At 36.3% G+C, this 14,880-nt stretch overlaps 1 protein-coding gene across 13 annotated transcripts in view; it reads right to left on the reverse strand.

The window, feature by feature from the left end:
- The window catches only part of LOC5573115, a 174,472-nt gene that overhangs the window by 104,542 nt on the left and 55,050 nt on the right, over positions 1-14,880 (reverse strand). Inside the window, exon 1 of one of the 13 annotated variants that reach the window (XM_021847525.1) lies at positions 11,318-11,400. The exons of 9 other annotated variants lie outside the window; for them this stretch is intronic. The gene's annotated coding sequence lies outside the window, so the exon portion shown is untranslated. Of the gene's footprint in view, positions 1-10,875; positions 11,103-11,145; positions 11,267-11,317; positions 11,401-14,880 lie in introns of those variants that run through there. 3 more of the 13 variants (XM_021847516.1, XM_021847529.1, XM_021847518.1) reach the window with 3 other exon arrangements.

The raw sequence follows: 14,880 nt of genomic DNA on the forward strand, positions 1-14,880 counted from the left end.
GAACTAGAACGGAAAACTATACTGTGCACAGTGATGTGTTTCAAAATAGGAAAATTTGTCCATTATCCAACTATCATTCAAGTATTTATCCTTGATGAACAGTTTTAGCTGAAGTTGCTAGAAGCCTGATGTCAAAACCTGTTTGTACTACCAAATAATGACTTGAATTTAAAACAAAGCTATGGAAATGAATAATTGTTTTCACTTAGAATTAGAAATTAAACACCACCGAATAAGCTATTTCACAGAACTCTTCGATATATGGGTCATTCCACACGAAGTGGCCACACAATAGTATAACAGAGTCACCGATTCCTACCAAATTTGAGCCAAATGTTCAAATGTGATGTGACTCACATGCTGTTGACAAGTTTCCATATCCCTCAATTATCAGAGACAGGATATTAAACTTTAGGGTTAGTGAATTTATTCAAATCTTAGTCAAATTCATTCGTTCTAAGCAGATAAATAATTATCATTTCACCATGTATTCCTCCAAGAATTCCAACAGAGATTCCCCAGCAGTAGCATCGAGGATTCCTTCAAGCACTTTATCAGGCATTCCTCTAAGAAATCTACCAGGGATTCCACTTTAAGATTCCTTCAGAATTCTTCCAGGGATTCCTCCAGAAACGAATTGGTCGATTTTTCATACAAATGATCAAATTTTGAGGCTTGGACCTCGGCTTCTAGTGCTCTGTTTCACCTAAAAATTTCACCGCAGCCTTAAAATAATTTGAAATTTACTAAGCTGAAAATTCGCTGCTTCAAATCAAAACACTTTTGAATTAATGCAAAACTGCAATTTTGACAGAAACCACAAAATTATGGATTTGAAATAGCTCCAGGATAATGAATTATAGTGCAATAATGCCCTTCGGCAAAACAATTCAATTTAACAAACCAAACAAAATAGAATATAATTTTTAGTTAAAATGATTGTTTTCAACATATTTTCATTTTTATGCCATTTTTTGCAAAATTGTAAGTTTACAATTACAAAAAAGTTGGTGTTTGAAATGATGTGCATTCTATGAAAAGTTAAATATCATTTCTGAGCTGCGGTGAAAATTTCAGATCAATTGGAGCACTAGAAGCCGAGATCCATGCCTCTACACTTGACCATTTTTGTATTGAAAAGGTTCCATGTGTTCTTTATTCTGTCCAGTACTGTAAATGGCTGTAGGTATTCTCCAAACATTTTTTCTTAGATTAGCCCAGAAATTTCTCGAGAAATTCCTACATAGATTACACTAGAAATTATGCAAAGAATTTTGCCAGGATTCTAAATAAATTCCTTCTGATGTTCACTCATGAATTCATCCAAAGATTTTTCCAGGGATTCCTACAGGAAGTCTGTCAGGGATTACTCAAGAAGTTGCTTCATTTATTTATTCTGAGATTTCTTCAAGAATTCCTGCACTTGTTGCTCCTTGGATTCCTCCAGGAATTCCTACAAGAATCCATCCTGAGATTCCTCAAGAAATGAGGATTTGAAATTTCTCAAGGTTCCTAAAAAAAATCCACCAGGAGTTCGTATACACGGGTAGAAATCAGAACCCAAAAACAAGATTATGACTCATGATATCATGATTCCAGCGTGTTTTCGTCTTATGAAAATACACCATGATTTGGACTCATGATATCATGAGTCAGATTGCCGTAACGCAACACACGCGTTAGGTTTTTGTAGCTGATTGCTCGGAATCATGATTCAAATTCCAAAAATGCTGAGTCGCGCATCCGTTTTTGATCGACAAAATAAAAAAAAAGTTAAAATAGCATGAATAGAGATTCGATCCAAGAACCTTCCGATTGTGAGCCACGTACTCTACCACTCAACCGCTTCGTCATCTTGAATTGTGAGTGATCGATACGAATGTGATGAAGCAAAGTGCGCCGCTTAGTGTTTTCACACTGGATGTTACGCTTATGAGGAGTCATGATTATGACTCCAGGAATCATGATTTGTGACCTAACCAATTTATGAATTTCATGATTTGTAAATCATGGTGTGGGGATCAGATTTTTATCCGTGTAGGACAGGATTCCATCAGGAATTCATATACGGTTTAAAAGTTTTCAAGAATTTTTTAGGAATTCCTCCAGACAGACAATCTTTGATGAATATTATGCACGAATTTCTTTAAAAACTACTTTAAAATATCTATTATATTTTCGTAAAAAAAATCTTTGATTTTGAGTATCTATCAACTTAAGCAAAGGAATAACTGTTTAGGTGCTCATAAGAACACTAATCTAAAAATTAGGATCTGTCCCAGTGAGGACGTGATGCCAAGAAGAAGAAAAGGAAGATATCATGGTATACCTTCAATAAATACTTGATAGATTTCTCCATGAATTATAAATTTCGGATTTTTTTGATAAATTCCTGGAGGATTTCCTGTTGGGACAACAAACGTATATAGATTCCAGATTTACAAACTTACAAACTTACCAATCCGATGTATGTTGTCAGATTGCAGTAGCTCATTAATCCAATAACCATTACGAATCGAAAATATCGTTAACAAAGATTTTAAAGATAGCTCGCGAAGATCAGCTATCCAAATTGTATGACAAGCAGTCAACAAGTTCTAACTGTACAGTCGTGTCGACCGAATTTGTGGATTGACTCGATTTGCATGACTCAAGTGACCTTAACCAAATTATTGACAATATCGAAAAAGCAGCTCTATCGACTCCAAAAATCCATAGATGATGTTATCTAAACCCCATCTCTGTATATAAACACATATAAAGCGGATTACGGAGCTTGGTAGCGATAACCGAGACCTGATCCCAGTTAGCAGCCTAACAATCTCCGAAAAGCAGCAACTGTAACTTGTAGGGGTATATAGCAAACCGATCCAACGGATTAAAATTTTCAGCATCCAATCGATTTCGCCCTATGAATTGAACGCAAGCGAGCAGGCAAGAATTCGAACGAGGTATAAAACACATAACAATCAAATTATAATCCAACTCGCATTCCCCTCGGTCTCCTGCGACCTCTCTCCCTGATTCGGGCCCAACCTTCCCACTTCCAGAGGTTGGCCGCCGTTCTGAGCCAATAGCCCGGACCCAAGGGAGAAAACGCATCCTCACCCCTTTTGATTTCCTTTCCAATTCCTCTAAAGCAGTGGTGCTCAAGCTGCACGGGCAAGTAAATCACTTTTTGTATGGCTTTGGAATCCCTTGCAAAATATTGTGTATTTTTACTCTTGTAAAATACCTTTTTTCTTCTTTAGGATAAAAAAATCAAGGAACATTTTACATTTAATAATTCTATATGTATGAATAAAATCTATATTTTCATAAAAATGGACTCTTATGCTAATGGTTGTTTATGGTTTCCATAAATGTTTTCATTATTCGTAGAATGATCATTCATTTCAAAGAACTGGTAATTAACCTTCATTTATCCTAAAGTTCTCCCCGGGCCACAATCTTGCACTCCAAAGGCCACATGTGGCCCACGGATCGCAGCATGAGCACCACTGTTCTAAACCCACCACAGCACCAGTCACCATCCGGACGAACAAGGAAAAATGCCCTCCATGCGTTCACGCCGCAGTTTTGGAACAATTATTGGCGAACGGTGGATGGAGGTTACACTCACTCCCCCTTGGAACCTAAAAGCTGAGAGCTCTACTAACAGCAGCCCCAGTTTAATATTTATCATCATCCACAAGCGCCCTCTTGGCTTCTTTTTTGATTTCTCCTCATCATGGACGGATGGACGGTGCTCCTCTCTTGGTAGAAATGATGATGCAGGCCAGGGCTGGAATCGCGACCAACCATTTGCTCGCTCGTTCGTCGAGTTGATGAGTTAAAATTGTACAACCTACCGAGAGCACTGGCGACGACGACGACGACGACAACGATACATTCAGAATCGTACACACGCTCAAGGGCGTAGCAAGGGGGGGGGGGTCATGAGGAGAGGCCCTTCATGTGTTTTCTCATGAATGTCCCAAAGGATTTCTCCAGATATTCATCAAGGAGGTCTCTTAATTTTTTTAAGCAAATAACGCTCAAAATTCCTACATGATTTAGGGGAATTAGGGGGATAATGGACAAATGATGCAAATGCTTTTTTTAAGACCATAAAATGACATTTTTTTCAAATTCTTCCCGGCTAATTTTCAATTTTGATATAAGTACGACTTGCTACATTCATTCATGGTAATAAAAATCATATCATATGTCAGAAAAGCATGCATAGTAATGATGAATTAACAAGTTAAAAATAATTTTCGTGATACCGTTCAATCGCTCTTCATCTGCGCTTTAGTCATTATTACCTGGAGTAGCATAATTTTTCCATGTTTAAGAATTAGTAATCCAGAAAATAAAGCCTGAACTTTTTCCGTTAATTTTAAATACTAACGAATCGTTCTTACACCTTTACTTTCTTAAGGGCTTTACTATCACTTAGATTTAATTTAAAAACACAATATATTTTACTGAATAATGTTGTTCTAACTAAACTATGTTTTTATGGTCAATTTTGCAAAAGAGCAGATTGCACTAAAAAAAAATTTTTTGCTTGGAGACTTATTATGACTTAAAAATTTGATATATTCTGTTCAGTACTATAATAAATTTATAGATAATTTTGTTTTTATTAAACTCTTCAGGAGTCTACGATTTGAAAAAAAAATTCACAGAAGAATAATATAACTGTTAAAACCACTGAATCTCAGAGTGTTAATACGAACCAAACTAAATTACTGTTTCATTATTGTAGGATGTGTGATGAACTGTAGAACATGGTAAGCCTTATATTTTTTCGGCTCTGGAAGGGGGGAGGGTTGGTTGTTTGACTCCCAAAACCCCCTTGGTTGCGCTACTGTCTGGATAATTTCTACAAAAAACTATTAATCATGCTGAGATAATCATTCAATTAGGGCAGGCCTGCCCAACCTTTTTGGCCCTTTTTCAACATAAATGGTTAGTGCGTTCGCAAGAATAAACCAATATGAACAAAATTAGTCTCAAATGAAAGCTTTGTAATATATCTGTCTCATCCATGCTGCAAATTTAAAATTTATATCAACGTCTTTGCCACCGATGCAATTAAGTCAGAAAATTGATCGATTTTTACATTCGTTTGTATCGCTAGCGAAAAGTTTGATATAAATTTAAAATTTTCTGCATGGATTAGACAGATATACTACAAAGATTTCATTTGAGACTAATTTTGTTCATATTGCTCTGTTCTCGCGAACGCACCAACCAATTATGTCGAAAAATAGCAAAAAAGGTTGGGCAGGCCTGAATTAGGGCCTTCCTTAGCCGAGTGGTTAGAGTTCGTGGCTACAAAGCACAGCCATGCTGAAGGTGTCTGGATTCGATTCCCGGTCGGTCCAGGATCTTTTCGTAATGGAAATTTTCTTGACTTCCCTAGGCATAGAGTATAATCATACCTGTCACACGATATAGGAATGTGAAAATGGCAATTTTGGCAAAGAAAGCTCTCAGTTAATACCTGTGGAAGTGCTCATAAGAACACTAAGCTGACAAGCAGGCTCTGTGCCAGTGAGGACGTCATGCCAAGAAGAAGAATGATCATTCTTTCAGAGCAACAATGTTATTTTGAAGTAAAATTTTAGATTACTTTGGTCTATTCTTTCCGCCAGAAGTCCCATTATATTGCCTGCTGAACAGTTGGTACAGTATATAAACCCACTTTACAATTATGAAGAACCATTTAACCTGACATCTATCCAAAATGTGATCTTCGGAAAATTCGTAGATGGAAAGATTTGAGTTTGGTAGTGTTTTTGAACTTTTCCACAGAATATTATGATAAAAGAACACACTAATTAACATCGTTTAACCCTCTAATACCCAACCCCGCCTTTAGACGGGATATACTTTGCAATTTTGTGTATTTTTTCGTAGCTCGGAAATCAAAATGATTTTGTTTTTGGCTGACACCTTGACTCATAACACGCATATAAGAAAAGTTTTTTATGACTTTTGAAACTTTTTTGGATTTTTGAAAATTGTTTGAAAAATAGTATTTTAATATAACCTACAAATGCCTGGGGTTAATTTAACGTGTAATATAAAACATCGTATGTTTAATATTTTTATACAATCAAACTATCATAGAAGAAGAGCCTGATGGTATGGAAATAATTCCAAACCAGTTTTTCCGTTAGTTACACGGAAAATAAAATATGCTCCAGAAAAAAAAAAATAAAATTTTATATTTTCAAAAGTACCGTAAAAATTTGAATTTTTATTGTTGCCAAAAATCAGTGATCAGGCTTCAAGAAAAAATGAAAAAAACAGGGAGTTTCAAAAATAAAAATTATAAAAATCAAAAACCAAAACTTATTAATTTGCAAATAAAAATAAATCATTGCTCAAAACGTGTTTAGAACGATTTTAGATAACGAAAAATGATATTTAGTTCGAAAATAAAAATTTGGGTATTAGAGGGTTAATCCCTATGTAAGGAAAAAACTTCAAAATTTGCATTAGCCTAGTTCGTATTTCTCCGAAAATCTCTGAAAAAATCAACAGGAATGAAGTGATCAGTACAATTCTTCGCATAATTCATTACTCCTGAACTAAGAAATACCTTGATGCTTAAGGTATCCTAAGAAAAAAAAATGGATGCATTCTCGGAGAAGTTAGAGCAATTAAGGGCGTCATTTCTGATGAAGTTCTGGTCTGCGGACTCGCCAACTGCAGTAACATTGCCTGCAAACGAGAACAAAACTCGCGTTATACAAGAAACTTATTCTCAATGTTGCCATATATGGCTATGGATCGTGGACACTGAAAGAAGTTGGTCAGAGCGCATTTCTGGTTGCAAACAACAATCGGCGGTAAATTAGAAAACGGCATTTTGTGGTGTCAAATGAATCAGAATTCTTGCAGACAACTCAACCGATTACTTTTTTAGTTAATATTTTAGTTTTTTGAGAACTTGACTAAAAATAAAGTGACAAATTTAGTACAGGGAGTTTTTGCTTCCCAAGGAACATCAGATTATTTCATCAACTAGCTGGCCAATGATCAAAATCGAAAAAGATTCTCAATTTAGAGAGAACTGGTGGCAAAATGATGCAAAACCGCGAATAAGGCTAGGTCTTGGCTGATGCATTTTGATCAATTTCTAGGGAAATTTATAGAAGGTTCACTAGTGAAATTCTCTACTAAATATTTCGAAGAATATTCGAAAAATTGCTGAAGAATTATTTTGGACAGGTCATTTCTTAATGGTCAGAAAAAAACTTTAAGACACTTATATTTTTTTTAAGGGATGGTACTCAAATTATGTCACGCTACATTAGAACCTTTTCGACCCTCTCTCTTATCCAGCTTTTGGTATAAGACCTTTAAAAAGTGTTGTAAGTCTTATCACGCTAATACTCCCCTCTCCCCACACCTTGGAGCGTGACATTATTTGTGCATGACCCCATATTAATATTAAATTCAACAAACTATGACGTGGTGGAATAATTTAGGGCTATTACAGAATAAATTTTCGGAAGAACCCTTAGGAAAAGTACTAGAAATAATAGCTGGGAGAATTAGAAGGTTAATATTTACGGGAATCCAAAAAGGATTTCCTTATGGACTTTCTGTAGGTTTCCTTCAAAGTGCAATAGCAGCACAGGGTTACGTCGAATCATGATGGTGTCTTCAGTGCGCATATTCATTTACCTCAAGATAATCCGATTCAAACGTTAACTTTTTTCACACTTTTCCAGCACTCTAAAATTTTTGCAAACTATTTCTGATTCTAACGATTGCTAGATCATACGAATGAGCGTGAAAGGAATGAAAGATGGAGGAGTGAAAGATATCGATAGATACAGATTGTACAGCCAAGGTACACATCTACAAAGTAGTCTACATACGGACGGAGCTTGATATTCAACCCATGGTTACCAAGCAGAAATGGTAGTCATTAGACCACCAAACCCATACTTTTGAGAAACTGTATCATATCCTTAGATAATTAGGGAAATTGTATTATATCCTTATATAATCCGACAATCGTATAAGAGAAATTGCACTGTTAAAAATAATGAAGATTACACGTCATGTAAACTTCATTTATGCGATGTAAACATGACGTCATGTAAATTAATTCTGTAATCATGTAAAAATGTGTTATATGTCACGTAATCAAACAGAATCCTGCTGGATTACATGACATATAATTGAAGTTTACATGTAAATATCTATGATATTCCACGCTCCAATTATGTGCATTAGACCTGTTCACTTTTTCTAAGGTACCCTTGCCACATCAAATTCTGAACTTATTTATCAAAACAAATTATCTGTCAAAAAATGAGCCGATTTGGTAAAGTTTTAGAGGTGTATCAAATCGATTTTGTGATTTTTTGGACTTTTTCTCCGAAATGCGTTCCTGAAACCCAGAAATATCAATGAAAATGATTCGAAAATACTACTAGCCTTTTGTTAACACAATAGTCTATCACTTTGCCGAAGACACTAGGGTGTTTTGACCGCTTCTTCATTATGCTTTTAACTTAATTAGTCAAAAAATCTCGAAAAAAGCAATATATTTTTCCAGTTTGCCCCATAAATTCCAATAAAAATCTTATTATATTTTGTATCCAATTCAACTATCTATTTGATCTGCGAATTACGAACATATCGTTCATACATCATTTGCATGTGAGAAATGGATTTCACTTCGAAATAACAGAAAGTGTATCACTCTATACCCTAAAATCTCATAGGGTTGCCAACACAAATACACTCTATGAAAACAACCGTTACCCATGATTTAGATGTCATGTCTTTGGACCCTACAGTCTATCGCCATCGGCTCAAAATAGAGTTGATGGTAAGGTTTGGTTCTAAGGATCAGAAGATCCACGGTTCAAGTACAAGGAATAATCTTTTTTCCATAATCAACAGTAATCGTAGCTTATCATCACCCCCCATCGTAAAGATTTTTGTATGAATATTCTACAAGTTTTGTATGAGCCGTAATATCATGAAGTCACCCACGACCCCTTTTCAGCGTCATGGAATTTGTGAATAAGCCCGTGCAATTCGATCATTGATGCGATGCTTGATAGAATATAACTATTAGCTTTATTTAGGTTTTTTAGTACCATGTTGGTTTAGTCTTCAAAGACTGGAAGACTCATTAGAGCTCTAGTTCTCAAGGCTGTTGCTACGCTGATTTAACTTGAGTCATCACTTGTAGTTGCCTTTATATATTAAAAAGTAGATCTTCATGTAACGTGCTTTTTAAGAATGGTGCTGTATTAAGGAACAAAAGATTTCATCCCGTGTGAGTGAAATTTGAACATGCAAATGTTTCAAATCAGGTCAAATAGTTACAAATCTTAGCTTGGTGTAAAAATAAAGTAAAAATGATTATCCCATGTACTTGAACCATGAATCTTCTGATCTTCAGGCCCAAACCTTACCATCAACTCTATTTTGAGCCGATAGCGATAGACTGTAGGGTCCAAAGACATGACATCTAAATCATGGGTAACTGAGGTTTTCATAGAGTGTATTTGTGTTGACAACCCTATGAGATTTTGGGGTATAGAGTGATACACTTTCAATTATTTCGCAGTGAAAATCAATTCTCACATGAAAATGATGTATGAACGATATGTTCGTACCACTTAGATCAAATAGATAGTCGAATTGGATACAAAATATAATAAGATTTTTATCGTAATTTATGGGGCAAACTGGAAAAATATATTGCTTTTTTCGAGATTTTTTGACTAATTTCGTTAAAAGCATAATGAAGAAGCGGTCAAAACACCCTAGTGTCTTCGGCAAAGTGATAGAATATTGCGTTAGCAAAAGGCTAGTAGTATTTTCGAATCATTTTCAATAATATTTCTAGGTTTCAGGAACGCATTTCGGGGAAAAAGTTTAAAAAACCACAAAATCGATTTGATACACCACTAAAACTTTACCAAATTGGCTCATTTTTTGTTTTTCCTTGACTTGAGCAAACGTTTGTATAAACAGCAAGTTATCGTACACAATAGCTAACAATAAATACAAATACAATTACAAATACAGATAACTTGTTTTGATAAATAAGCTTAGAATTCAATGTGGCACAGAGAGTTGGATAACTTTTTTCAAAAAGTGAACAGGTCTAATGTGCATTATGTCTCAGAAATTTACACGTCCCGTTCGAACTGTGTGTATCATATACTAATATATACCGACAACTGCATACTGTAAGGAATCGGAGGAACTCCGGATTAATTATTGGTCATTACTTCTTCCAATCTATAATAATTTAAATCGTTAAATGGACCCATTATACAGCAGACAAATTGAACTCTGTCGCAATTTTTCACGTAAGTCGACAGTGAAACTCCGTCGACAGTGAAACTCCTCCATTGTGTTTCGATGACATACGAAGGGCGCACAAAGTGGTCATCTTGCGTGTAGTTTGATAACTTATTGTTGTGATTATTCGACCGCCTAGCTACGCCCATGCTCACGCGGAATATCGAGTCTGCGGCTGGAGCAGGTGGCGGTGGTGGTGAAGGTGGGTGTCAGGCGAAGGCACAACCAGAGTGGCGATGAAGCCGAAGCGCTTCTCTAATAACCCAACCTCGATCCCAAAGTGAGAAGGACCGATGATGGTTTGGGGGAGGAGAAGGAACAGCAAGACGACGTCGTCGGCTACAACTACGACGACGACGACGACGACAACGATGAAGTTTGAACAGGCAGCAAGCAAGCAAGCAATAAGGCGAATCGCACAGGGAACGGGACGGAAAAAAGACACCAAGCTCCCGAGGAGAGTTCAGAATGTGTTATGGAAGAATATTGATTTTTCTAAATGGTTCAATATATCTGCGCGCCTGTTGGCCTTACCTTTTCGCAAGACCGGTGGTTGGTGAGATGAACCCGAACGCCGTATTTGCCGTGCGGTTGACTGGTTCGCCCTGTTCTCTGCTAGCTATCCACTTGCATGGGCGTTGTGTAGACAAAGAGAATTCCGAGCACGAGCATATCGCCAATGGCGACCGGGCTCATTGCCAGGAAAACGGTTTATCTTCTTTGATTATTATTGTATAGGCCGAATAATCGCGAAATATGAATCAACATGAGTCACTTGTCACTACTGATAAGCTTAACATGTACTTAGCACACGAAGAAACGTGGGAAAACGAGATTCAATATTTTTCAATGTAGACAGCAATACACTCTGTGTCTGCCAGCAACAACACACATACGCACTTTTCACAGCTGTTTGTTTGTTTACACGAGCTAGGCTTCCGCAATTCAGATAACAATATCAACTCCCACCACTCACCGAACTGTTGTTGATAAAAATATCTTCCAACCCAATAAAAGAAATCAATCTTTATGATCCTATTAAAACTTCACTCGATTAGCGTTCCTCGGAGAGACGAATCGAACGCGCGGTCGTTGTCTTCGCGTATTCTACACGGTCTGGCCGCCTCACGCTTTTGTCGCGCGGCGCTTCTCCCGTCGTATGTGTCTTTTTCTTTTTTCTTCGAACCGCCGTCGCTACTGGTGATGCGACACAATCGAGCGCAGCACCGCACACTGAGAGCAGTCAAAATGGCTGCCTTTTTGGCGTGCGAGAGCACGAAAAAATGCATCTGAAACATTTAAGGGCGATGACATATTGAAAGAGAAGAGAAGTGAAGTGAAGTGTTGGCGAAAAGAGAAGAGAAGAGGTAAAACTGGTATGGCATACTGGAAGAGGTTTCGAAAGAGTTTCAATGCGCTCCGTGTTTTCATTGATTTTGTGCTTCGGCAACAGCATGCTGCCTGCGACCGGAGAGAGAGCGCGCACGGCTGCTCTATTCGGTTTCTTCTCCTTTCCCATGCCCCATTCGCATCAACAGAGGCCTGAAAAGGCGACTCTGTAGAATGTATCAAGTTTGTTAAAATCATTTCTCATCAAGCAGGAAGACTGCTTCTCGATGGCGTGCGAAGAAATCTACATTCTTTGGATGTGATCCATAACCGTAGTAAACAATCATTTCCTGGTCCATATTATGGATCACTAGTTAGAAGTGCTAATATTTGGTATTTAGAATCAACAATCAAGAAAAATGTTTTCCAATGATGAATTCATACTGAATCGAAGCGAACGAGCATGTTTTATGCTATAACATTTGAATTTTACCACCTGTGGGAGCTTATGAATGCTGACGGCACTTCTTACAGAAAACGACCATATAATGATAGCTATGTGGTACCAACTAAACATTTGTCAAATACACCGTTATTTAGCGGTTGAACATTACAAATGGTAGAAGACAAATAGTATAACATGGGAAAAACATGTTTTACGTAAACGTTTATGTTTTGGGCAAGTTATTCGATGTTGAACGCCAAAGTGATCCGTCACTGTGGGTGATCCGTAACTGCGTGGGCGGGACAACATAAAAATTGGAGAAAAATATAACAGAATAAATAAGAAAACTAGAAACGTTTTTCTCAATTAAGAAACAAAAATTTTGAAAATAAAATTTCTCAATTGTACCTTGGCTCTAAGCATTTTTGGAAATTATCTAAAATTAAAAAAAAAACCTCAGAAGCCAATACTGGCATTGGAAGAAGAAAACTTCTATGCAGTTTGCGCAAGCGCGCACAATTTTAATTAAGGACTTACTAGTCCAATAGAAAATCAAGTTACTCAGGACTTCGAAAATATTCTCAATCAAGAGAACGTTTTCGAAAATTCCTGGGATACTGATTTGGAAGAAATGAGAACTATTATTGAAAAATTCAAAAATATGAAAGCTCCTGGCGATGATGGAATTTTTTACATCCTCATCAAGAAACTTCCCGAAAGTATATTTTTAACAAATGTTTTCAATTAGCATATTTTCCTGACAAATGAAAAAATGCTAGGGTTGTACCAATTTTGAAACCAGACACAAATCCTGCAGAAGCTTCTAGCTATCGTCCAATCAGTTTGCTTTCCTCCATCAGTAAACTTTTTGAAAAAGTCATTTTGAACAGAATGATGGCCCATATCAACGAACATTCATTTTTTGCCAATAAACAGTTCGGATTCCGCAATGGACATTCGACCACTCATCAACTTTTACGTGTATAAAAAAAGTTATTCATTCCAAAAAATCTGAAGGCTATTCTACTGGTCTTGCATATCTAGATATAGAAAAAGCATTCGACAGTGTTTGGCACTGAATGCTTGATCGTAAAATTAAAAAACATCAATTTTCCAACATACATTGTTAGAATAATTCAAAGTTATCTGTCAAACCGTACATTTAAAGTTAATTATCAGAACTCCAGATCTGAAAGACTTCCTGTAAGAGCGGGTGTTCCCCAAGGCAGCATTTTGGGTCCAATATTATACAATATTTTCACATCTGACTTACCAGAGTCAGGGATGTCAAAAATCTTTGTTTGCGGATGACACAGGCCTCTCCGCCAAAAGACGAAGCCTGCGTGTCATCTGTAGTCGATTGCAAAAAAGTTTGGATATTTTATCTTCATACTTGCAAAAATGGAAGATTTCTCCTTATGCTTCCAAAACTCAACTAATAATATTCCCACGTAAACCAAAAGCTCTTTATTTGAAACCTTCAAGTAGACATGTTGACACGATGAGAGGGGTTCCAATAAATTTGTCAGATGAAGGTAATTATCTAGGGCTCATGCAAGATAAGAATTTAACTTTCAAAAATCACATTGAGGTCATTCAAGTCAAATGTAACAAATATGTAAAATGTCTCTATCCCATTATTAATAGAAAATCAAAACTTTGTCTTAAGAACAAGCTTTTGATATGCAACAAATTTTCAGACCAACCATGCTGTATGCTGTATCAATATGGACTAGCTGTTGTGATTGTAACCAGGAAATGTGGGCTTCGTAGCCGTGCGGTTAGCGGCGTCAGTCGTTTAGGCGTAATGTGCTATGGAGTGTGGGTTCGATTCCCGCCCCAGTCGGAGAAAACTTTTCGTCAAACGAAAAATTCTTCACTGGTCCACTGGTTGTTCCGTGTGTCCGTTGTCTAATGTTAGTTATGTTCAGTCTGTGCAGCCTATGGCTGAAGACGGTGTAAATTGTCTTTAAAAAAGCTCTTCAGAGAATTCAAAATAAAATTTTGAAAATGATTCTGAAGCTTCCTCCCTTGTATAGTACTAATGTGTTACATAAAATATCCAATGTTGAAATATTGGAACAAATGTCAAATAAAATAATTGATAATTTCAGGCACGATTAATGCGTTATATTTTTAGGTTAAGTTAAGTTAAGTAAATTTAAAACGTGTTTTTTCTCTTATAAGCAGGTGAAATCAACTCACCTGTTAAAAATCTGAACTGCTACAGCAAATGAAATGTAATATGTTGTTAATAAAATCTTAAATTTGTTTTACAGAATTAGGATGCTAGTGTTATCTAATAACACAGAACACACAGAAGAAATGAATGTAATGTTTGAAATGATACAAATAAAGAAATTAAAAAAATGATATCTATCAAGCCTACCGAATATTTTTTCAACAAAAAGTTATAATTTTCGAGAATTTTGAAATTGAATGCCTTTTTCCAATCAAAATTACATTATTAAACTTCTGCTGTTATGAACGAAAAATTTCTTAAAATTCACTTAACACTTCAGTCGTCGCGCTGTTGTATTTTGTACAACACTTTTGAAAAAAAAAACTCGCTTTTCGTCCTCAACAGCAGTGTAGTGGTTTTGACGGTGGTGAACCGCGCGACGACTGGAAGTTTAAACAATACACTAGTTATAGATATAATATCATGTTTGTATCTATGGAATGAAATAGTATGTTAATTGCATACCTTTTCTACGAGTACTTTAAATGGTTTATGGGAATCTTTTCTAAACTTGAATCATCGA

This window comes from Aedes aegypti, chromosome 2, assembly GCF_002204515.2.
Source record: "Aedes aegypti strain LVP_AGWG chromosome 2, AaegL5.0 Primary Assembly, whole genome shotgun sequence".
Lineage (NCBI taxonomy): Eukaryota > Metazoa > Arthropoda > Insecta > Diptera > Culicidae > Aedes > Aedes aegypti.